The sequence below is a fragment of the Miniopterus natalensis genome, chromosome 6, assembly GCF_054644295.1.
Source record: "Miniopterus natalensis isolate mMinNat1 chromosome 6, mMinNat1.hap1, whole genome shotgun sequence".
NCBI lineage: Eukaryota > Metazoa > Chordata > Mammalia > Chiroptera > Miniopteridae > Miniopterus > Miniopterus natalensis.
Window position 1 is genome coordinate 17,799,590 of NC_142086.1, and position 25,460 is coordinate 17,825,049.

At 38.1% G+C, this 25,460-nt stretch overlaps 1 pseudogene; it reads left to right on the plus strand.

Annotated features, from left to right (window-relative positions):
• The first annotated feature begins 1,602 nt into the window (after positions 1-1,602).
• LOC107528590 (fatty-acid amide hydrolase 2 pseudogene) lies at positions 1,603-25,460 on the plus strand (annotated as a pseudogene).

The following is a 25,460-nucleotide window of genomic DNA, read 5'->3' on the forward strand; positions in this document are numbered from 1 at the left end:
GGCATGATATGCTCCACTACCCATTGTGGTAACACTACTATCATTTTTGTAAATTTCCCCTTCATTAAATCTTCCTCAAATTATCCTAATTTGAATGAGCCATCTGTTTTTGGCTGGGACCACAAACGATACAGGCACCCTTAAAACGGCAGATGTCCTCTCTAGAGACTTTCTCCCTACAGCCTGAAGCACAGCTGTCCTGTGGGCATCACCCCATGCCTTCTCTGTCTTTCCCTACTGTGTTTTCTTGAGGCCATCTGCAAGTAGACACCCTTCAAGAAAAAGAGGTAATGTCAGGACCACTTTACTGTAATAGCTGCATGAAAGGACTTAGAGAAGAGAGATCCCAGAGCAAAACAATGTAAAATAGAGAAAACTGGGCGGGGGGCGGGGGGGGGGGATGCCACGTGGAAGAGAGAAGAGTTTTCATGCTTAATCCTTTGAAGAAAGACACAAATTGATGGTACCAAAGTATTACATTGTGTTCTTTACTCATAATGTAGAACCTTATCCTTGGGTATGGACCTGGGCATTGGAGATTAGGGTGAGAGAAAGGCCCTTAGATAGCAGAGCATTGGCCTTCATCTGTTGTTCAGTGTTAAAGGAAATGGTTCATTGTGATCTGCTCATGTGCCACAGGCTATTCTCTGGAAGAGTCATGTAGCCAGCTAGTGAGCTTAGCAGACTGATTCGCATCTATATATTAAATCAACATATTTTTAAATTTATAGAGTTCAGAAGATCTCAGATGTTTAGCTTTTACAGGGATATGGTGATTTCTGTGCCTCAATGCCAGAACCTACCTTCAGTTTTGTAGCTAAATGTCACTAACATTTTCCTATTATATGCATTATGTTTTATTATTATATAGTTTAATGCAGGATTCTTTCCAGGTATAATTTTCTCTTGGAAAAAGGATATCAAGAGTCCAGGCCAAAAAAATATTTTTAGAAAATGAGGGAATTTCAGACACCAGAACAACTGGATAGTTGATACAATATATTTAGAGAAAGTAGTTCTTGTATACGTTTTATCACACTGTGTATACAGGTTTCTATTTTGCCTAAGCATGTGGCCAGAGGTAGATTTCTTTACCTGGCATAATCCAACCCTTCCCAATCTTAAGAGAAAGGGAAAAATGTACAGTACTGGAACAGATGTAGCCAGTGCCCCTCCCATGTCCCTTTGGTACACAAATCTATACCCCAAGGTTACTTACCGTGAATACTAGTAACTCTGCTTGAGGCCTTCAGTGTAGCTGTGGGGGGTGCTTGCTCTACACACAAGGCAGGCTGAAAGGGCCAGAGTTCATGCTCCGATCAATGACAGAGGGAGACTCAGTGGGTAAACACCTCAGCCTTTTCTCCCCTTGGTTGGGGTAATATCATCTCTCCTATGTGCCCTAATAGGATTGAGCCCGATTATCTAAGTCTGTAACTAGCCTGGTAACCCACCTTTTATTGGCTTCTTTCCCCTTCCTGTCATACTGTCCTACTCCCCTAATGATGGTTCCTGGGGTCACCTCTAAATAAAGTACCTGCACTTGAATCCTTGTCTCAGCAGCTGCTTCTGGAAGAATCCAAACAGACGGTTGGTGCCAAAATGGTCATAGAAGCAGACCCTCGAAACAAGACTGGAACTGGATTAGTAGCCAGCCAGATGGCAACAGGGGTCCTATTACTGGTGGTAAGCTGTGTGGTTATAACTTCTCTTATGCTAAAATTCTCACCTGTGGTGAATTGGGATGGATTTCAGGGGAAGGAGAGGCCTTAGTTCAGACTCTCCTTCCTCTAGATCTTGGGAAATACAGGGTCCTTATAATTACAGTGGCACCTTGGCTTTTGACCGTCTCTGTTCATGAACATTTCGGGTTACGAGCACCGTAAAGCCAGAAGTGATGCTTCGGTTTTCGAACACGCCTTGGAAGTCAAACATGCCACATGGCTCCCGCTGAGGGCAAGACCCTGAGGCCTAGCTGTCAGCTGTGGATCCCTCGGTTTTCAACCATTTCAGAACTCAAAGGGTCTCCAGAACAGATCACATTAGAAAGCCAAAGTGCCACTGTATAAGGACATGGCACCAACTAGCATTGGTAACTGTGATAGAAGCTTTGTAGGATAAAAGTGACAGGCCTGAGGCAGCCAACTGTCAGCTCAGTCTTTGGCATGATACATAGACACTCTCTTCCAACAGTGGGAGGGCAGACTTCAGGCAGCAGGACAGGGCGAGCTGCACCTACAGCCTGGCAAGGCTGCTGTGCGGAGGTCGGGGCCCAGTTGGAGGAGAAATAGAACTGAGGCTTGCCATAAGGCTTTCGAGGCGGGTATGTCAGGAAGACAGGGATCATTTACCAATATGTGACAGAATCTGTGTAATACATACAGTAAGGACGGGAGGCCACGCTGGAAACTGAACATTAAAAGCCTTAGGCTATGATGGAGGATGGGAGTGAAATATAAGGCCGGAAAAGCCAGAGTTTATTGATATGGGGCATCTCGCAAGATTTAAGATTAAGGTCCTAGCAGAGATCCTACAAACTTAGTCTTAATATTCTGTTGCCACGACTCTTAGCATTTGGAAAAAAATGACAGCCCACGGCAGTTGAGGCGGATTTGCCAGAACTTTGTTGGAAAATATTAAAGAAGAGATTAACAGTCTCAGTAATATGGGTATTTTAGAATGGCTTAACTATTTATTCATCCAAAACGTATATACCAAATATCTACTAACTCCCTTCCATGAATACAGCTGACAAGATTTCTGATTCTTAAGCTTTGTCAAGAATTTCCAAATAATTTCTGATGCTCATCTTTGCTGGTGCTAAGATACCCAGCGTCTTTAGCCTCAAAAACTGTGAATTTGTTGAAAAATTTTAAAAGCACAGTATGTGCATATATATATATAAAGTGAAAGAGGAGATCTGTTTCTGCCCCTAGCCTTGAGTTATTGGCTACATCCCCTCCAGCCAACTGTTTGCTGTCATTGTGTCCCTGCTTTTTACTTATACCGTCTACTACATAGCCTCAGATGAGAGCTGGTACTAAAATCTGGAGCATTCAATTATTTTTATTCATTGTGGGAACAAATGATTTTTTCTCTGCCAATTTTGTCTGTTCGGCTAACGGTCTTACATATTTTTTAATTGCTGCTTCTACTTGCACTCATATTTTCACACCTCCTAGAAATCATACAACAGCAAGATTTTTATCACCACAACTGGTGGACACCTGGGTCATTCCACTGACCATTTAGGGAAACATGCCCAAGCTGTAACAAATCTTTTTCTATGTGCTCACTCACTTCACCCTGCAATTTCTCTGAAAGCTGTGTTTCTGTAGTTAAACAGCCCCGCCCCCCCCAAAACACAAACAAAAAACCCTAAGGAGATTTTTTCTATTTTTAGATGCAAACATTTTAAAATCAAAATAACTATAAAATTATGAATAATATATAAATTTTAAAGTGATCTTTATTTTACAGAGGCAGTCTTTTCTCTAATTGTATCAATAGAGTTGTTTATTTAAATACAGTTAACCCTTGAACCACACAGGTTTGAACTACACAGGCCTGCGCACACAGATTTTTTCAATAAATACCTGTTTCCAATCCATGGTTGGGAGTCCACTGACTATGCCTTTCTATATAGAGGACTTGAGTATCTGTGAGGGGTCCTGGAACCAATCCCTAATGGATACCAAGGGACATGTAAGTTTTGAGGGAGTCAAAATTTATACATGGATTTTCAGCTATGAAGTACCCCTAACCCCTAGCATTGTTCTAGTGTCATTTTTATGTATTATAGTCATTTAAAAATATTATTTCTGGAAATTTAACTTGTGTTCTTAAAAGTTCAGCTTCATTGAGGTATAACTGATATATAAAATTGTAAGCTATTTAAAGCATACATAGTGGTGAAATTATATATATATATATATATAATTCCCATCATCTAGTTAATTAATATATCCATCACCTCACATATTTATTTTTCTTTGTTGCTGTTGATAAAAATATTTAAGTTCCACCCTCAGCCAATTTCAATTATACAATACAGTGTGATCAACTATAGTCACCATAGATGTAGGTCCTTTACCCTCCTAGTTAAATTTATTCATAGCTATTTTATTATTTTTGATGAAATTGTAATTGGGATTGTTTTCTTAATTTCTCTTCCTGAGAGTGTGTTATTAGTGGATAGAAACACAACTGATTTTTATATATCAATTTTGTATCCTGCAACTTTACTGAATTTGTTTATTAGCTCTCACAGTTTTTTTGTGTGAAGTCTTTAGGATTTTCTTCGTATAATATTATATCATTTACAAACAGGCAGTTTTACTTGTTCCTTTCTGATTCGGATGTCTCTAATTTCTTTTTCTTGCCTAATTGTGTTGACTAAAATTTCTGTTACCATGGTGAATACAAACGGTGAGAGTGGGCATTCTTGTCTTGTACCTGATTTTAGAGGAAAAGCTTTTAGCTTTTCACCATCGAGTATGATGTTAGTTAGCTGTGGGCTTGTGATACATACCCTTTATTATGTTGAGGTACATTTCCTCTATTCTTAATTTGTTGAGAGTTTATTATAAAATGATGTTGAAAATTGTCATATTCTTTTTCTGCATCTATTGAGATGATTATATGACATTTTACTTTCCATTTCATTAATGAAATGCATCACATTGATTGATTTTTGGATGTTGAAACATTTTTTTGCAACCTTGAAATAAAATCCACTTGATCACGATGTTTGATCTTTTTAATGTATCTTTAATTCTGTTTGTTGATATTTTGTTGATGAATTTTTTGTGTATATGTTCATCAAGAAAATTGGCCTGTAATTTTCTTTTCTTGTAGTGTCCTTGTCTGGTTTGGATATCAGGTTAAAGTTGGCTTCATAAAATTAGTTTGGGAGTGTTTTCTCTGCTTCCATTTTTTTTTTTTTTTTTTGTGAGTAGTTTGAAAGGATTGGTATTATTTCTCCTTTAAATATTTGGTAGAATTCACCAGGGAAGCTATCTGGTCCTGGGCTTTCTTTGTTGGGAGGATTTCAATAACTGCTTCTATCTCCTTAGGTGTTATTAATCTGGTCAGATTAATTTCTTCATGATTTAGACTTGGTAGGTAGTATGTTTATGAGAATTTATTCATTTTGTCAAGGTCCAGCTTGTTGGCATGTATTTGTTCATGGTAGTTTCTTATTGTCCTTTGCATTTTTGTGGCATCTGTTGTAATGCCTTCACTTCTATTTCTGCTGCCTTCCTGCTCCGGGGGACACCCTGCTACCTGCCTGGCTGCGCAGGGGTCCTGTGGGGGTACAGACTGACCCCCCCCCCCCCCATTGAGTGGTGTCTGCCTGGCCCGCGGCCACCAGGCGCCTTCCCAGCCTCCCCCCTCCTGGTGCCCTTGGCCCGCAGCAGACTGTCCCCTCTGCCAGGTGAGCCCTTAGGGCACCCTGGCCCACTGTGGATACAAGCGACCGACCCCTGGGCCTTCCCCTCTGTAAGTAGGAAAGGTATGTCCCTTCCCTCTGGCCCCCAGGGTGGCTTTTTCGGAAGAGCGGGGCGCCCCAGGACTGGAGCCCCTCCATTAGGCTTGTTCAGACATACAGTGGCAAGTGAAAATGCACCTGTGCACAGGGCATGATGTGACTGCTGGATACGCATGCACATTATGCAATGACACCAAGGCTGTTTCACATATCTATCACCTCACGTAATTACCACTTTTTGTGCATGCAGATGGTGAGAATGCTTAAGATCTTTTCTCTTAGCAAGTGTTTCTATGTTTGAATCTCTTTATTTCTCAAGTATACAATAAGCATTATGTAACCATCGTCAACATGCTGTGCGTTATATCCCCAGGACTTATCAATTTGATTGTTAAGTACTGACCTAGCACGCTCGATTATTCACCTAGCAAGGCATCTTCTTTCATGAACATTGTAAATAAGGCCCTGACAACATTATAGTTTTAATAGTTTTTTAAAAATTATTTTTAAATCTATTGGGGTAATGTTGGTTAATAATATTGTATAGGTTTCAAGTGTACATTTTTATGATACATGATCTGTATATTGCATTGTGTGCCCAAAGTCAGATCTTCTTTCACTATATATTTGACCCCCTTTACCCTTTACCACCCCCTTTCCTCCTGGAACCACCAGACTGTTGTCTGTGTCTATGAGTTTTTGTTTGTTTTTCTTGTTTGTTCATTTGTTGCTTTCAGTTTTATAAAGTTAGACAGAAAAAGTTAAGAACATTTCTTTTTTGAAGTTTTGCTTCTTCTTTGGTCTTTGGAAACCAACCAAAAGAGAGCTAAAGTGAACACATTCTTTAGATATTAAAATATTACCAATCAGATTATGATCATGTCTAGGAACTCTCAGCTCTGATTTATAAAGTAAAACTACCAGGTGCAGCCAGGCCGGCGTGGTTCAGCAGTTGAGCATCGACCTAGGATCCAGGCGATCGGGGTTCAATTCCCAGTCAGGGTACATGCCCGGGTCTCGGGCTTCCTCCTCGGTGGGGGGAGTGCAGGAGGCAGCAGATCAATGACTCTCTCATCATTGATGTTTCTATCTCTCTCTTTCCCTTCCCCTCCCTCTCGCTGAAATCAGTAAAGACATATTTAGAAAACAAACAAACCTACCAGGTACAATTTATTAAATTATTTCCATGTTTAAGGGGTATACCTTGCAGTCAACTTTGCTTACAGCCTACAAATAAATTTTATTAATTTCTCTTGTATTTTTCTTGGACTTTGCTTTAAATCTATCATCCTTTCCCTTTTATAAATAGAGGATCATTTTTTCCATAAATAAAACAACAATACTATTATGTTAAAAAATCCTAACCTCACCACTCAAGAACATTTTCATGTGCTCCTAAGTTTTGTTTAAAAGGCTAAGGATGAGGGCTGGTAGGCAAGCAAAGGGCAGTGATATATTTAGAACTAACTGTATATAGGAAGACACATTATTACTTTTGCATTCAAGGGAAATTCTACTTAAATTTAATTCTGTATTTCATATGGTCCTATGTATCTCTAACCTTTTTGGTTTAATATGTGTGAAAAATTCCACAATTTTTATTGAGCATATATTGCATTTTTGTAAATGATCCTTAAGATCTCTTTGAGGTATAAAATTCTATAATTCTATGATGGGTATGAGCTATCTGCATTTAGAGTATACAACTTGACTTCCAGTATGCTATAAAAATCTTTTTTTAACCTCACCCGAGGACATGTTTTTATTAATTTTTAGAGAGAGAGACAGTGTGAGAAAAACATCAATATGTTGCCTTCCATATGTGCCCTGATTGGGAATCGAACCCACAAACTTTTGTTATATGGGATCACATTCCAGCCAACTGAGCCACCTGGCCAGGGTGTGCTGTACAAATCTTCACACAGATTATCCAAAGTCCACTTACATAACATTTCTTAATTGCATCATAAGGATTTACCTCTAATAGTTGAAATAAGTGGCACATATGTAAGTATAATAGCCTAAGTAAATAGCCAACTGCACAGTAAAAAAAACACAAAATTTATATACATAAAATACAGTTATAAAAAATGTTTTGGTCTAAACTGTGAGTAAATAGTCCATCTACTATTATTCCAGAAATCTTGATAGATTTTTTTCTTTTTCTTAAAAATACAGTCCTTTTACAATTCTTTCAAAATGTGTTTTAAGTCTATTCTTTAAAACATGAAGAACACACAAAATAGTCAATTTTATTAGCCAAGGAATCTCCTAATGCCTGAACTGCCCTAGAAATGAACCTATTGTCAATATGTACACATCAGCACAATTTAACTGAAATTTCTACCTGAGTTAGTTGATTAGTGCTTGTTAAATTAGTCCATCTATTTCATTTTCGTTGGCAGGTACATTTTCCTATGTGCCATGTGATCATGTGATTGATGAGACAAACAGCAATCATTCCTTAGCATCTCTTTAGCCTGAGGCACCCTCGTTTCCCATTTCTGTGCTTTCTTTTGGCCACCTACCCTGACTTCCCAAAATGCTCATGATGTTCACTAATAATACTGGGAGTAGCCTGGAACCATCTGGGTACATTTCTTTCATTCACAGGATCACTGATGAAATCACTATATACCCTGTTCTTTAAAAGATTGGATGAAAGAGACTAGAATGTCTTGTTTTCCAAATCACCATTGATCAGGTAGCTCCAGTATTTATTAACAGTCCCTGCAACAGAATTTTGGTAAGGATAAAGCTTAGTTAGTTGTAGTATAGTGCCTGACACATAACAAGCACTCAACAAATACACTGACAGATCAATTAGGCCAGTTAGGTCACTTTAGAAAATATCAGTGTTCTCTTGAGAAAGACCTCTTCAGTACCATCAATGCTTAAACATTACCAAATATTGGATGACTCTGACAAAAAGTCCGAGGTCTACAGTAAATATTTCTTCTGTATTAGGAAGGAGGAATGCTGCACCAAGCAGCAGGCACCCAATCTCAATTAGATTTCTGTGCTTGACTTGCCTTGTGATTGAGAGTTTGGAAACCTCAGTAGAGAAAGAAAAATGGTTTATGTAATTTCCATTGGCCTTCACTACAGCCACACAGGTTGCCATCTAAATCAACTCGCAGTTGACAGCAGCTGAGACCAGAAGTGAATTGCCTGTATTCAGACCCATGTGTCACGTTATGACAATGAAATTAGGGAGCAAAATACACCAGTAATCATAAGAGTCTTTTGCCTTAAAGTAGAAAACACACAACCCTCTATTATGTCCCTGAAAGTATTTACAAATGACTTGAATTGGAACAGATTATTCTTTCCACAAAATGCAATGAGTGCTATTTCATCATGTCTTGTAAGGTTTTACAACCTTCAAAAGAGTTAATGTCCAATGGTTGATTGGTTTTATGCCTTTGCTGGCCAACTCATATTTTTTAAGCCTAATAATTTTCAGGGGCAGTTGCTAAAATTTCAGAGCATAAAGTATTTTAATATAAGAAAAGAAAGACAAAGACCAAAAAAGAACGTTGCCAAGGAACATATTTCATTTATTTGACCAGAGACATCTAACTGATGTGACACAAAAGAAAAATGCTCCATATTAGTGTTTTGTTTCAAGACATATATAATCATAATGTCACTTCTAGCTCCATTTTCCCTGATCCTGACATGTTAGCAACGTTCCAGTCAATAAGTTATCGAAAGGCTGTTTCATTACCTGGCATTAGCCTCAGAGACACAGACCACCCTCCTATATTTCTAGATGAACATGAGCTAGATCGAAGGACATTAACTTGATGGAGAAACACCCAAATTCTTCCAACAAAATGGGCAATGCATGATATCATTACTTGTTGCCTGAAAGAGAGAGAAAAAACAACTCCAAAATGACCCTTTCTTAGACTTTGACAATCTAACTTCTAACAAATTATACTGCTATAAAAGGAATGACTAATTATGCTTCCACTAGGTACTATAAAGTGTCCAATTATGGGCCTAATTAGAAGGGAAGGGCATAAAGTAATGGGCTTTTATTTAGAAATGTTGCTATTCTCAGGACACCTTCTAAAGTGGTTCCTGTGTTTTGTTTTATGTATTACATTTATTGTTCCTTTCTGCAACTTGCTCAGATTTATCTCAATAGGACAAACATCTGTCACATTTTGCATACTGCTTTAATTTGATTGTCCCTGACCCCTTAGGCAAGTACAGACAGGTGGAAAACATACTGGCCATTTCACACAACATCTGTAGTCACTTTAGCCACTCTTTTTTACGGCTTATCACAGCATGGGAGGCCGCAGAAACCAGACTGCTTCTCTTTCATTGTAGCAGAGAGAGAACCAGGTGGAATTCCTCCCTCTGTTTGCTCAAGCAACTCTACCCTTAACATTTACAAATGCTGGCTGAAGAGAACAGCTGCCTGGATGCAGAACTGCTCCTTATGAGTTAGGGGTAAAGATAAAAAGTTAAAAATGGACAGGCTGTGCCTTCTAATTCTCATGATCTTTACTCTATAACTCCAAAGGAGTTTAATAAATGACCACACACACACAAACACACACTCATGCACACACGCACACACACACACATACGCATTCATACACAAAATGTCTTTAGCAGCAATTTGATGTGATTAATGAGGCTGCTCTGGCACATCTTGAGGATAGCATATTAGTCACAGTTAATGACTCTTGCATAGCCTACTCAAAGAGCAATATATCCTTATTAAATGTTTCTAGCATAGAACAGGGGAAGACCTTAAAATATCCTATGGTCAATGACCCTATTTCTAATACTGGTGAAGAAACACCCTGAAATAGCCAGAACTGATAGGTATTTGTGATTATTGTTATTATTTTTATTATTAAGCAAGACAAAAACCAGAAATATAGATGCTGTAAAATGCCCTTCATGGCAGTTCTAGTCTGTAACCATTGTTTAAGTCAAGAAATCTTTCTTTGTAACTGAGTTTTTACTTTAATCCATGTCAGTCTCCTTTTGTAGACAACAGTGGAAATGGAGAAAAATTACTCAACTCTTCTGTAATACATACACTTAATACACATGGAAGCGGTTGTTAAATCATCCTCCAGCCTTCTTTGCTACAGACTAAAGTTAACTCCTTTATTTGTTTTCATTGGAATTAATTCCCATATTTTATTATTATTTTAATTTTTCCTGGACCTTATAATATTTTCAGTGTGTGAAGGAGACTCACTTTATCACCTGGGAGATAATTCCCTGGGGCACACCACATGTGCCCAATTGAAAATCTGTGGTTGGTGCCCTGGCCAGGTGGCTAAGTCAGTTGGAGTGTCGTCTGTACACCAAAAGGTTATGGGTCTAATTCCCGATAGGGCACATACCTAGGTTGTGGGTCTGGGTGCCAGCTGGAGGCAATCGATTGCTGTTTCTCTCCCACATTGATGTTTCTCTCTCCCTTCCTCTCTATCTAAAATCAATGAAAAATAAAAATAAAAATCTCTGGTTGGAGCCCAGAATCTGCATTTTTAACAAGAATCCTGGGAGATCCTCAGGCACATCAATGTCTGAGCACCAGTACTCTAGTTTCTTTTCAGTTAAGCTATCCAAATAAGTGTGTCTTCAAGAAGGCACATGATCTTTAATAAACTTTCTATTTTACCATATCACCATTTCTACAGGTTTCAGTTTAACTAAAGGATAAGTGTGGGCCCCTCAAGTCTTTTCATAACCTTTTCAGCTTTTCATGAGTTGTACGTCACCCTTCCTCCTGCAAGTCCTTCATTTCTTTCTAGTATGTCTTCCTAATATGATTGCAAGGTGATTCCTATTACTTTTTTTTTTTTTTTTTAATGTATCTTTATTGATTTCAGAGAGAGGAAGGGAAGGGAGAGGGAGAGAGAGAAAAACATCAGTGATGAGTCTTTGATCGGCTGCCTCCTGCATGCCCCCTACTGGGGATCGAACCTGAAACCGGGGCATGTGCCCTGACCAGGAATCAAACTTTGATCTCCTGGATCCTAGGTTGATGCTCAACAGCTGAGCCATGCCAGCTGGGCTCGTATTACTTTTTCCTTTCCAGTCTAATATATATAAAATTCCCACCCACCCCCATCCCCACCCCAGATGCCTGCATTCCTCATTTCTTTGACTTTACTTAATTCTCTGTAACTGTAAAATAAAATTTCTTGCATCAGATGTTTATTTATTTTTAATTCATTCCTAAATTTATGTTTCCACACAATTGTGCTTTGATTTTGCTCCTGTTTTCAAGTGTTTGGGACCAGTATCCTGTACAATTTTCTTCACAGATCCTGGCATAATTGTTTGTACACACCTCTCATGCATATATGTTACCATCATCTGTGTAGAACTTCCTAAAAAATACAGAAGAACACCATATGAGAAAACAACAAAATCAGCCGTATTTATAGGTTTAAGTATAATTGTTATACTAAATCCCATTTATACTACATCCATTACTTCCAGTTTCTCCTCAGTCATACTCTGCTTACTCCACTGCTTGCTGACTTAAATTTTTATTGTCATCTCCAAACTACTTTCCCAAAGAACACCAACATTTTGCTAAGTCTAAGACCCTGTTCTTGGTCTTCTTTGTTCTTAACAACTTTAAAAAAAAAAAAAAAATGTCTTTTATTGATCTGAGAGAGAGGAAGGAAGAGAGAGAGAGATAGAAACATCAATGATGAGAGTCATTGATTGGCTGCCTCCTGCACGTCCCCTATTGGGGATCAAGCCTGAAACCTGGGCATGTGCCCTGACCTGGAATTGAACCTTAATCTCCTGGATCCTAGGTCAATGCTCAACTGCTGAGCCAGGTCAGCAGGACTGTTCTTGACAACTTTTAATATCTGCTCTTGGTGACCACTTTTTCTTTCAAATTCTCTTGCATATCTTCTATTCCTATTTCTTGATATCACTTATACTTGATTTCCTCTCTTCTTTTATTATTACACACTAGCTGTGGGGTTACCCAAAGTTGAGTAAAGTCCATTATGTTTCCTTCTCCTCCATTTTCTTGGAAAACAGGATACATTTCTGTGATTTCTATGAATATTTCTTAACCAGGGCACCTGAGTGTTTTTCTTTGGTTATGGCCTTTCTTCAGCATTTCAGTCCTGCACCTCTACTGCCATGATGTTCACATCTGTAATTCTGTTTTTTCTTCATTTTCTTCTGAACACTAATACTTGTGTGAATATGTAGATATATTTAGAACCTAAATGATGACTAAAGTGTAGCTCATCAGTCATAGTCTGCTGCCAGTCAATTCTCCCTCTCTGTTTTGTTTCCTTTTTTACTGCAAAATCAACTCTTAATCACCATGTCTCAGGTTCAGTATTTGAAGTCACTGTGACTTTTCTTCCACATTGAAGTCATTGTGACTTATCTCTTCACTGCAAGGATTATCAGAAGCTATTGCTTCCTCCCACCAAAGCTTGACTGAGTCACATGTACTCGTTGAGTTCGCTGAGAAGTTGGAAGGAAGTTCTTCCAACAAATTCTCTTTAATTATATTATCAACATTTGCATTAGGATGCAACTCATTTCCCATTGTTACTAAAGTATATACAGAAAGAGATTACTATCTGCTAATTACCTTTCATTGCCCAAAGCAGTGTCTATATTCTATAAAAAGGAATGGGTAATATATTTTATTCCAATTTTCTCCTGTGACTTTTAAAAACTAAGAAACCTTAAAAACTTTATTGGAAATCTTACTAAAGGATTTAAAATATAGATAATAAAAAAAAATGCTTTATTCATGGTACATCCCACATTACTTGTTTTCAGAAAGTTAGCCAATGGTGATCATCTAAGTTAAGCAGCCACATCACAAAATTTTAAAACATACATGTCACAACACTCCACACATCTTTGTGCTTCCCCTCAAAACTTGGGAGTATTTTTTTTAAATCCCATAGGGTACTATAAATTTGATGTGATTGAATCAGTTTATATTTTGTTAATATATTGGGTTGTTATCTTTGGAGAGGTTAGGGCCTTATTTCACCAGCAATTAATATACATTTGGTTCTCCTACTCTACCTTTCTAAAAACCATGTCCACTGGATCATGAGGTCTCAATTATCTTCTTTAAATTTGCTTCTTAATCTGGATTTTATATACAAAAAGTTTCCTTTTAATTTTATGACTAAAAGTTAAATCTCTGTCTCCTTTTTCCTCAAACACAAGTGTGTCAATTTCAACACCTGGCCTTTATTTGTGTTGCTCTCTCTGTTGGAACGTCAACAAATATTTATTGAGCAAAATCATTAAGAATATAGCCTTCTGAAGTCAGAAACAACTGAAATGAGCTCTCATTCTATCACTTCAGAGCAGTGTGGCCTTTGATAATAATTCAGCCACTCTAAAATTCATTTTTCTCATCTATAGCTTAGAATTAATGGTGACTCTTATGTAACATTAAAAGACAAACTGAACCATATTAAAATTTTTAAGAGCTTATTTCAGCAAAACTTGGTTTGAATCAGGCAGCACCCAATCTACAGATGGAAAGGAGCTCTGAGGAGCTGCACAAAATGGAAGACTGTTATATGCAAAAGGGGTCAGAGACAAGAAAGTGACACTAGGCAAAAAGTGAGTTGGTTATCTCAAGCTTACTTTCCTTTTGCGGTGTGGTAGGAGTCTATAAGGCAGATTACCTAGCTAGTGTTGATCAGGCTGATTGACTGGTTTAAGATTCTATTTCTGGGAAAGCTAAAACTGAAATAAAGCCTTAGTTTAGTAATGTGGGACTTAGCATAAGTCACACAATTTTAGGCTTGTTGTCTTTTATTTATTGATTTTTAATAGAAGTCACTATTATATTAGAACATTTAGTGATGTAACATATTTATTCATTATTTGTATAATTTCTGGTACAAATAAGAGCTCTTTATTATTAGTAGTAGTAAATCGTAGGTGTTAATTATGATCCGGTAGTGGTAGTAGGGAAACCATAGTAATGTGCAAAGCATTATGCTAGAAACAGTGAAAATGCAAGAAAGATATTGCTCTGACTCTTGGGGAATAGAGAGTTTACAGAGGACAAAAAAAGTGCAATAGTTAGAATAACATCTTTACTGTATGTTTCATAGCAGATGAGCCTAAACTAGTTTAGACATCTTGAGAAACCTCCCTAAGGAATGAGGCTGTGAAAGAAGAAAATATCTGTCATGTTAATTGGAGAAAAGGAAGGGAGAGAAAGAGGGGTGCTCAGGCAGAAGGAGCAGTGTGCACGAGAGTCTGGAGCTGAGGCAAATTGGAGGAAAGTTAACAAGTCCTACATCACTGAACTGTGGCAACCTGGGGAAGCGAAATCATCAGGATTACTCCAGAGAGTTAGGCAGGATTCAGGTCACATGGGGTCCTTTAGAGTACAAATAGTTAGAATACAAATTAGTTTGTAATCTATCAAAAGACAAATGTTAAAGAAAGATGTTAAGCAATAGAGTGACTTGATGGAATTTTTGTTTTTGCATATTGTATTAATTTTCTAGGGTTGCTATAGCAGATAACTACAAACTGGGTGACTTAAAACAGAAATGCATTATTACAGTTCTGGAGGCTAAATGTTTGAAATTATTAGAGTGATGTTCTCTCTGAAGGCTCAAGAGAAGAGTCCTTCCTTGTCTTTTCCTATCTTCTGGTGGTTTCTGTCAATCCTTGGTGTTCCTTGGCTTGTAGATGCACCCAGTGTCTGCCTCTGTCATTTCTCAATCATCTCATGGTATTTTCCCTGTTTGTTTGTTTCTGTGCCTAAAGTCCCATATCTTATAAGGACACTGTTCATACATTAGAGTCCATCCTAATCCTGTATGACTTCATATTAACTTAATTATTTCTAAATAAGTTTACATTCATAGGTATTAAGGGTAAGTCCTCAAACATATCTTTGGGGGGACCATAATTCAACCCAGAACACTTATTAGTATAGTTATAATTTGGAGAGTTGATTTTAGGAGAATAGATATAAGCAGAGAAATAGTTGGGGGGATTTAACAGGAGTGCAACCTAATGACAGCAGTGGCCTGAACTAGCTTTGTGTTAATGGGGAAAAGTACATAGGTTCACTAAATTGAATTCTGGAAGTAGAATCAACAAGATTTTCTTACTGATAAATATGTTGGGAGAGTGTGTGAGGAAGAGTAAATCTATTATTCTTTTTTTGGTGGGGTGTAAGTAAAATAACTTTATTATGTCATAAAGTAGTATTTTATACATTAACTCAATTTTATAGTAAAAACATTTTACGTACAATTGGAATGAAATCACAGCACTGAAACTCCAGTGTAAAAATGAGTTCTATTTTAAAGGTTAATTGAGTTGGTCTGGTCAAGATAGCAGCATAGGTAAATGGGGTACTTACATCCACACACAACCACATCGAAACTATGGATCATTCAGAACTGCCTGAAATCTGGCTGAACAGAAGTCCTATAACTAAGGATAGAAAGAAGCCACACTAAGACTGGTAGGAAGAGTGGAGACAAGGAATGGGCTGGTCTCACATCCATGTGGGGTATCTGGGCTTCAGAGGTCCCCCCTGAGGAGCCAGGGGTCCCAGTCCCACACCAGGTCCTCCAGCTCAGGTTTCAGTTTGGGGAAGAGACGTCCCCATAGCTCCCAGCTATGGAAACCAGAGGGGATTGTGGTGAGTTAGGTGAAGGGCTTTTGGAAAACCAGGCAATCCTCTTACAGGGCCAGTACATGGATTACCTCGGACCCACTTGCTCTGAGCTGCAGAGCTGGGCTGCAGCTGGAAAGGCACCAGGGACACATGGAAATGAATTGTTTGGTTTCAAAATGAGAGCTGGATGGGCAGCTTTCTCCTAAAGAGAAATGCTGGAAGAGGCCATTGTTCTTTTGCTGAGAACCTCCCCCAACAGAGCCAGCAGGCACCATATTTGAATCAGATGGGTATTAGATTTATCAAGATGATCATTTCATAAGTTAAATCACTGGGTTGTATACCTGCAACTAATATAATATTGTATATCAATTGCAATTAAAAAATTAAATTTATTTTTTTAAACTTCACTGAGTTCGATACATAAATTGGAAAATATTTTCTCTACAAAAAATAGTAAAAACGATAACATTTCCCAGGCTAGTCTAGCAACACCATTTAAATCAAGCAGTAGCTGAATTATACATTCATAAATATGGTTTGAATTCCAGGCTAATCCACATCAAGGCTTTCTCTATTTCTTCCTAAGGGAAAGGGACCGTGTCCTTTGAATCTGCTTGATAAGGTACTCATTCGAATACAAATTGTGGAATGTTTTAGTTTATTAACCCTTTGTGGTCGTTTGTCTACTCTCAGCCACCAAAGCTTTTTTACCGTTCCGGTAGTATGTCTGCTCTCAGCCACCATAGCAAGGAACCGTACAAATCTTAACTCTATTCATTCATGTATCAGTTCATAATTTCTCTGAAAGCTCTTAATTCCGACCAGTACAACACCCATGTCCAAATTTAATACGACCGCAAAGGGTTAAAGTACGCTCAGTACTTGAGTGGAACTAGAACCGAATAAACTGTGATCCACAAGGCATGTGAATTGTCTGTCATCAAACACCTTCCCCTAAATCCCCATGGCTTGATGGAAGTCATGAGGACTAGGAGAAAAAGTGATACACTTGATAAGTGGGTCAAGGAATAAAAGCCAAGGGAATTCCTGAGAACAGAGAAATACTCACTCAGGATTCAAAGATAGAACTGAAGTTGAAACTGGGAAAAGGACATTGCCTCCAGAATCAAGAGCTGCCTTGGCTCTCTGAGCTCCTTATTGCAAGGTGATCACGTTAAGATGTCAGTTAGATATAAAGGCTTGATTAAGTGAGAGAAACCAAGTCCTAGAGAGATTTCAGTTGTTCGATATAATTAAATGAGAACAAGACCAGCCTTGTAGTTTAACTTCTTCCATCATAGTTTATTCCATGGGATTCCCAGTACAGAATTTCTAGGAATTAAGGCGACAAGACAATGCCACTCTCATGTCCCGCAGCATGTAGCAAGTTTCCCAGATGAGTAATATTTGGGAACTCAGAGAGTTACCTGGCTGAGGCTATGTTAACTTCTTCAGTTCCCTCAAAGCAACAACTTAAAATAACCATATAGTTTGTCTTTAAAAAAGTCTCTAAGAAGCTAAAACCTTTCAGTGGAGTCTGAGAGCAAGAAGTGGATCCTGTACTGTGGCTATAGGAGCTCAGCCTTTGAGAAGCTAAATTGGATCATTCTAACTAAAAACTCCAGTTTGCCCATTAGAAATTAGTGTCCAGAAACATTAATGACCCATTAAGTTTTCACCATTAAAAGAACACTTTATTATACATCTTCACTTATTCTTCTCTGTTCTCAACAGATAGGAATTTTTCTTTCTTGCACATGATAGATATTTTCAGTGGGTTTTTTGACTCTTCAGCAATGTGAATCCGAGCCTCCTACTCTCTTAACTGCTTCTTGGTAAACAATGTTATTCTTACATTGGAAATGGGGTACATTATTAACAAGCACCATTTATTCAGCCTCCTTTCTTATAAAGAAAGGTATGGGGCCATTTTATACATTTAGAATTTCTTAAAGACACTGCTTTCTATTAAAGTACTTCTTTATATATATGTATAAATATATATGTAGATAGGTATAGATATATAAAATTTGCGAAGAATTCATTAAAGCATGAAACATCTTATATTTAGAAGTTAAAAATCTATCAAAATGCACACAATGAAAACTAATCTATATAATTTCTCTATCAAGTGTATCACTGTCCTCCAAATCTAGAGCATATGTTGACATAAACTTTAGTACATCTCAGCTAAGTTTGAAATCTTGCTTCAAAGCATTGCTCAGTATTAGTTCTCAAAGATGTTAGGCAGGTGGCGGAGAAATGCCAAGGACAGAACAAAGCCGTGACTACTCAAAGTGCTCCTCCAGAGATGATTTGTAGTTTTTTGCTTGGGCAAGTAGATGAATGGTGACCCTGAGAAGGGAGAAAGTGAAGAGATGTTGGTCCGGCATGTTAGTGAAAGATGCATCATTCTATTATCTAAGAATTTGCTCTGTGTCTTTAGGTTGCTAGGCTGTGGATACAATGGTGAGTCAAACAGTTATAGGCCCACCCTCAAGGAAATTATCACCTTGGCTAATCACATAGAAGTTTATTTCTTCTGTAGTAGAAATTTCATAAAATTTTAGGGTCTAAATCACACATCTATAGTCATCAGTTTTTTATAAAATTCCAGCTGCATCTGTTTTCCTATTAAGATCTTCTAACTGAATTCTCTGGCCTGAATAATTTTCTAAGCAAAGATTTGTATAACCTTTTGATGTAGCAATTTTCCACTTCTAATTCATCTGCCTATGATATTACCTTCAGCATTAACAGACTCCTGCTGCTTGCAATTCTTTTTCTTCTTGCTGTCTTCACAGGTTCAGATACTACTGTGATCCCTTCTTCTCAACTGGCTTTCTCATACTTCCCCCAGTGAGTCTGGATAAAAGCCTGCTTTGGCCTATGCAACGTGCTCAGTCCTCTGCTCCCAACCATGTCATTTGCCAGTGCCTTTGGGTACTGGCTGGCAGGTATACCTCTTTTTGTACCAGTATTCATTGATTCCAGAGCTTTAGCACCACATACATCTGTGGATTTCGGGTCTTTCCATAGGCCTGGCATATTTCTATGCCTGTTCTTCAACATACACTCCCAGATTTTCTAGTTTTCAGCCTTCATTAATCCATCAAACACACACTGCGCTGATTCCAGTCATTGTGTGTGCTCCAGGTAGGCAAAGACTAATGTGATGCAGTTGCTATTCTCAAGGAGTTTAGAATGGAGATACAGACGAGCCAACTGACCATTATAAAAGTATGCAATGAAAACTAAAGAAAATGCACAGATGGCCAACAGATATATGAAAATGTTCTAAACTTCACTACCTATTAAGAAAATGTAAATAAAAACTACAATGAGATAACACCTGTTAGAGTGGCTATTACTGACAAGACAAGTAATAGAAAGTGTTGGGAGGTTGTTCAGAAAATGGAACTCTCATTCATCGCTGGTGGGAATGTAAACTGGTACAGCTGCTATGGAAAACAGTATAGAATTTCCTCAAAAAATTAAGAATAGAGTTACCATATGGCCCATCAATCCCTCTTCTGGGTCATAGGGTAACTCCAAAAAATTTGAAAACGTTTATTTGCTGATAGATACACCCCTATGTTTATCACAGCATTATTCCTGGTGACTAAGACATGAAAACAACTGAAGTGTTCTTTGATAGATGATTGCATAAAGAAGAAGTGAGCCCTGGCCAGTTTGGCTTAGTGGTTAGGGCATTGGCCCATGGACCAAAGGGTCACAAGTTTGATTCCCGTTCAAGGGCATGTAACTTGGTTGCAGGTTCAAACCCTGGCCCCAGTCAGGCCCCAGTTTGGGTGCATTCCTGAAGCAACCAATCAATGTGTCTCTCTCACATTGATATTTCTCTTTCTCTCTCTATCTCTTCCCCTTCTCTCTCCCTTGCACTCTCTCTAAAAATCAATGGAAAAAATATCCTAGGGTAAGGATTAAAAAAAAAAAAGAAGTGATACATATATACAATGGGATACTACTCAACCATAAGAAAAGATGAAATACTGAAATACTGCTATTTGTGGCAACATGGATGGATTTCTAGAATATCATGCTAAGCAAAATAAGTCAGACAGAAACACTCAAGAACGATATGATTTCACTCATACGTGGGATATAAAACTGAAAGCAGCAAATGAACAAACGAAACAAACAAAAACTCATAGACACAGACAACAGTCTGGTGGTTAGCAGAAACAAAGGGGGTGGGGGAGAGGTAATAAAAGGTAAAGGGGTTTGAATATATGGTGACAAAAGGGGATTTGACTTTGGTTGGTAAATACAAAATGAAATATACTGATGAGGCCTCATAGAATTGTACACATGAAACCTACATAATCTTGTTAATTAATGTCACCCCAATAAATTTAATTTAAAAAAAGAAAGCTAAAGATTAATGACTGAACAGAGATGGAGCACATCTTCTGGACTGGCCAGGTGATGGGAGACCAATCACAGAAGGCCTCTCAGAGCAAGAGATAAATAAACTAAACCGTAGAATTCTAGTAGAAGCTATTCATGAAAGCAGTATATGGGAGAGTGGAGGTGAGGAAGGGAGGGTGATGGCAGGCAGAAAAGGGGCACAGGAAGGGAAAGCAGCAAATGTAAATGCCAAGATATAAGAGAGAACACGACCATTCTAAAATTTCAGAAGTATGTGCTATATGTTCTGTGAAAAAGGGAGAGTAAGATGAGAAAAGACAAGATGGGTAAGTGGGGTCAAGATGAACATTTGAATGCTTGTGTGTCTTATCATTGCCTGATTCCTTATATCAAGGACTTATTGTCACTTGTGTTTTCCTGCACTGAACCTAAGTCCTGACATTTCTACATTATCTCATTGTTTTCTAACATCACTTATGTAATTTCCTTTCTTTTAATGACTAAACACATATGTGATTAGAGATGTGTTTTGAAATATAGGTTTATGCCAGGCATGGGGAGTCCTGTAACTTTCATGTGCCACACTGAAAATTCTGGCTGCCTTCAATGGTAAAACAAAGAGGATTTTGGTAAAGTAACAATAGCTATGTTTTATAAGGTTGACAAAATGAGAAATTAATTGGTGAGGGGTGAAATCAGAGTGAATAAAGTAGCTGAAGGCCATCTTATGTCATGACTGAGAACATGGGCTCTGTGGGCTGACTGTGTGTTTGTATTTATTTTCTCATGTATGAGGGATGTGATCTGGGAAAGTTGCCTCACTTCTCTATACTTCAAAGTAGGGATTATAATGTTAATAACTATTTCAAAGCATAGTTGTGAAAATTAAATAAATTAATACAAGTAACGCACCTATAATGGTGCTAGACACATGGAAGCATCTAAAAAGTATTTCTTTATTATGTTAACAAAATACTCCATGATGATAAAGGTCCATGATGGCAAGCAATGATATATTTTTAAAATAACTCTTCCAAAGCTGTATTTATGTAGTCATTTATATCTGGTGACTTGAGATTGGTATTAGCTTTACCCTTGTATTAGTTTCTTAAGGCTGCCATAACAAAATACCAAAAACTGGGTGGCTTAGAGCAACAGAAATATATTCTCTCTCTGTTCTTGAAGCTGAAAGTCTAAAATCGAGGTGTTGGCAGGCGCATGCTCTCCCTGAAACCTACAGAGGAAGGGTTCTTCTTTGCCTCTTTCAGCTTCTGGTAGCCCCAAATTTCCCTTGGCTGTGTAACTCCAACCTTATATGGCATTCTCCCTATGTTTCTTCTCATTCTTTTCCTCTGTTCATGTCTGTGTGAAATTCCCTCCCGCCTCTTTTTTATAAGGACATCTGTCATACTGGATTAGGGCCCACCCTAATAAACTCACCTAAACCTGATTATATCTACAAAGACCCTGTTTCCAAATAAGGTCACATTCTGAATTACATTAGGGCTTCAATGTATCTTTTTTTTCTTCTCTCTTTTAAAAAAATTTTTAATTGAATCTATTGGAGTGACATTGGTTCACAAAACCATACAGGTTTCAAGTGTACAACTCAACAAAACATCTTCTGCACACTGCATTGTGTGCACATGGCCCCAAGCAAAGTCTCTCCCCGTCTTCACTTTGCTGCCCTTTGCCCACCTCCAACTAACCCCCACCCACTTTCCCTCTGGCTAACATCACACTATATCTTTCTATGGTCAACATGACTCAACTCCTATCATTACCTCTGTTATTATCATAAAGTGTTAATATCTGTAAAATTTGCCAGTGAGGCTAAAATTTAGTAAATAAACAGCATTGTCACTAACCAAAATTAGCACATGGTTTTATTAATCTGGATTTATTTTCCATATTAGTGCATTGATCTAGAGTTAGAAACAATAGAAGTTTTAAATGGGAAGTAGTGAACTAAATTAATGAACTTATTTTATTTTCTTCTGTCAAAAAATACCATACATTTGATTTGTGATCCATTATTTAAATACCAGCGAGACCAAAATACTGCTACAGGATTTTCAAATGCCATTTAGTAGAAATTAAAGAGAAAAAAACACTTTCGAAGAGAAAAATATTAGATCTGAAATGAGTTGGGGAATTTTCAATAATGACTTTCACTTTTAGAGAATTAACCTTGTGAGTTGCTTTACTATGAGAAGCATGCTTAAGTCTAATATAACGTGTTAGGAGAGAAGGGGTGGGCCATACGTTCACCACATTCTCATGTGCACAGAAAATAATGTAGTGGTTCTTGTACATTAATATCCAAGCTTTTCACATTAAAACTCCATTGATGAAAACTGGAGGAGGAAAACAGGAACTGGAAATTGAAAAAACAGATTTATAATGATATTTAACACTTAACTGCCTAACCATAGATCAGAAATTAAAAAAAGGCTCACTTTTGAATTTGTAAGGTTTATAGAACAAGAAGGGGAGTAAGTACATTTTAGATATTTATTAGAACATGCAGATAATGAATAATATAATCACTGAAAAATAATTTCACAAAGGGAGTAGTAAGTGCTAAGAGATTAAAAAGTGTAAATTAACCAAATTTTTTCTTTTTATTCTACATTACACTCATATTATCTTGATTTTTTTTTTTTTACATATGGGAGAAAAAGGGTAGAGAAATTGAAAATAAAAATATTAATGACAGCTTTATCAGTTATGATCCCAATGTTACTTCATGTCAAATAAACAACCACAAGTGACGGTCAATAAATAATTTCAAAGGACAAAAACTTTTTGACAAGTTATTAAATGTCATATTAAGAATGATCTGAAAAAGGACAATGGTGAATTTTTAAAAATCATGAAAAAAACTAGACATAAGACAGATGAACAAGTGCTACCAGCCTTGTTTCTTAAAAGACAAAGAAAGGTTATGAGCAAGATATGCAATCTACAGGATACAGACTCTAGAAAAAGCTTTCTCTGAAGGATTAAATATTGGCTGCCGGCAAACTGACTTGATATTATCAGAAAATAATGTTCATATTGAAAATAAATAAAAATGAAAAGAGAGAACAAAATTTTTAATAGGCATTTACTATATGAGGCACTTTATAACTGTTATCATATGGAATCTTTATGAGAATTTTGTGAGGTACATATTATTCCCAGTTGATGTATGGCGCAAAGAAAGTATAAGTAGTCAGCTCATGGTTATATAACGAGTGAGTAGGGCAGTGACATTCAGCCCAGCTGGTGTGGCACAGTGGTTGAGCATCAACCCATGAACCAAGAGGTCACAGTTTGATTCCTGGTCAGGGCACATACCCAGTAGGGGGCATGCAGGGGGCAGCCGATGGATGTTTCCATCTCTCTATGCCTCTCCCCTCCTCTCTCTTTAAAAATCAATAGAAACATTAAGAAAAATCTCCAAGGAACAAACTTTTTTCTAAAACTTATAGATAACAATGTCACCTTTCTCACCCAATTAAATTTCTGAAGGCCTAGTGGCTTTTGACCACTCTTCCCCAAGATAGTAGTTAATTGTTTTAGATAATGGTGGTCTCCTAATAGGCCAAGCAGCTCAAGCCTTTGGCAGCCCCAAGTTTGGCTCAATGACCATACCGCCTGTGACTGAATCATTACTACTGCTTTCAGGGGTGCAGCTGGCCAAGCCGATCTGACAGAGGAAGGTGAAATGCATATACGTTATTCAGGCTTATATCAACAGAATTGTGGATGTGAACCCACTGATCAATGGAATTGTCAAGTACAGGTTTGAGGCAGCTAAGAAAGAGGTTCATGATGTAGATAAAAAGCTTGCAGAGAAGCAGGAAGATGATGCCATCCTGGAAAAGAAATGGCCCTTCCTTGGGGTCCCTTTGATAGTCAAAGAAGCTTTCCAGCTGCAAGGAATGCCTAATTCTTCTGGCCTTGTGAATCATAATGCCATTTCCAAAACAGATGCCACAACATGCTCAGTGATTGGTGTGGGCTCTGATATTGGTGGCAGCATTTGAATGCCTGCATTTTTCAATGGCATATTTGGACATAAACCTTCCCTGGGTGTGCTCTCCAATGAGGGTCAGTTTCCTGTGGCCAAGGGAGCCCAGGCGCTGTTTCAGTGTGCTGGACCAATGTGCCACCATGCTGAAGACCTGGCCCCCATGCTGAGAGTCATGGCAGGACCTGGAATCAAAAAATTAAAACTAGATGAAAAAATACATTTAAAGGACTTGAAATATTACTGGATGGAACATGATGATGGCTCATTTTTAATGTCCAGAGTGGACCAAGATCTCATTCTGGCTCAGAAAAAGGTGTGGATCACCTGGAAAATATGCTAGGAGCTTCAGTTCAACATGTTAAACTGAAGCAAATGAAGTATTTTTTTCAGTTATGGGTCACAGTGATGTCAGAAAAGGGACAAAACCTGTGAAATTTGTGGATCTACTTAGTGACCATGGGAAGCCTATCAGCCTCTGTGGGAATTGATGAAATGGTGCCTAGGCCTCTCAGTGCACACTATCCCAGCCATTGGACTGGCCTTGTTGGAAGAAAAGCTCAGATATAGCAGTGAGAGATACAAAAAGTGTAAGGCAATGGCAGAGAGCCTGCATAAAGAATTGGTGGAGATGCTGGGTGATGGTGGTATCTTCTTATATCCCTCCCATCCCACAGTGGCTCCCAAGCATCAAGTTCCTCTGACAAGGCCTTTCAGCTTTGCTTTCAGGGGTATCTCCAGTGCCCTGGGTTTGTCTGTGACCCAGTGTCCCGAGTCTGAATGCCGAAGGCCTTCCTCTAGGTATCCAGGTCATGGCTGGACCCTTTAATGATCACTTGACCCTGGCTGTGGCCCAGTACTTGGAGAAAGGTTTTGGGGGCTGGGTGTGCCCTGGAAAGTTGTAG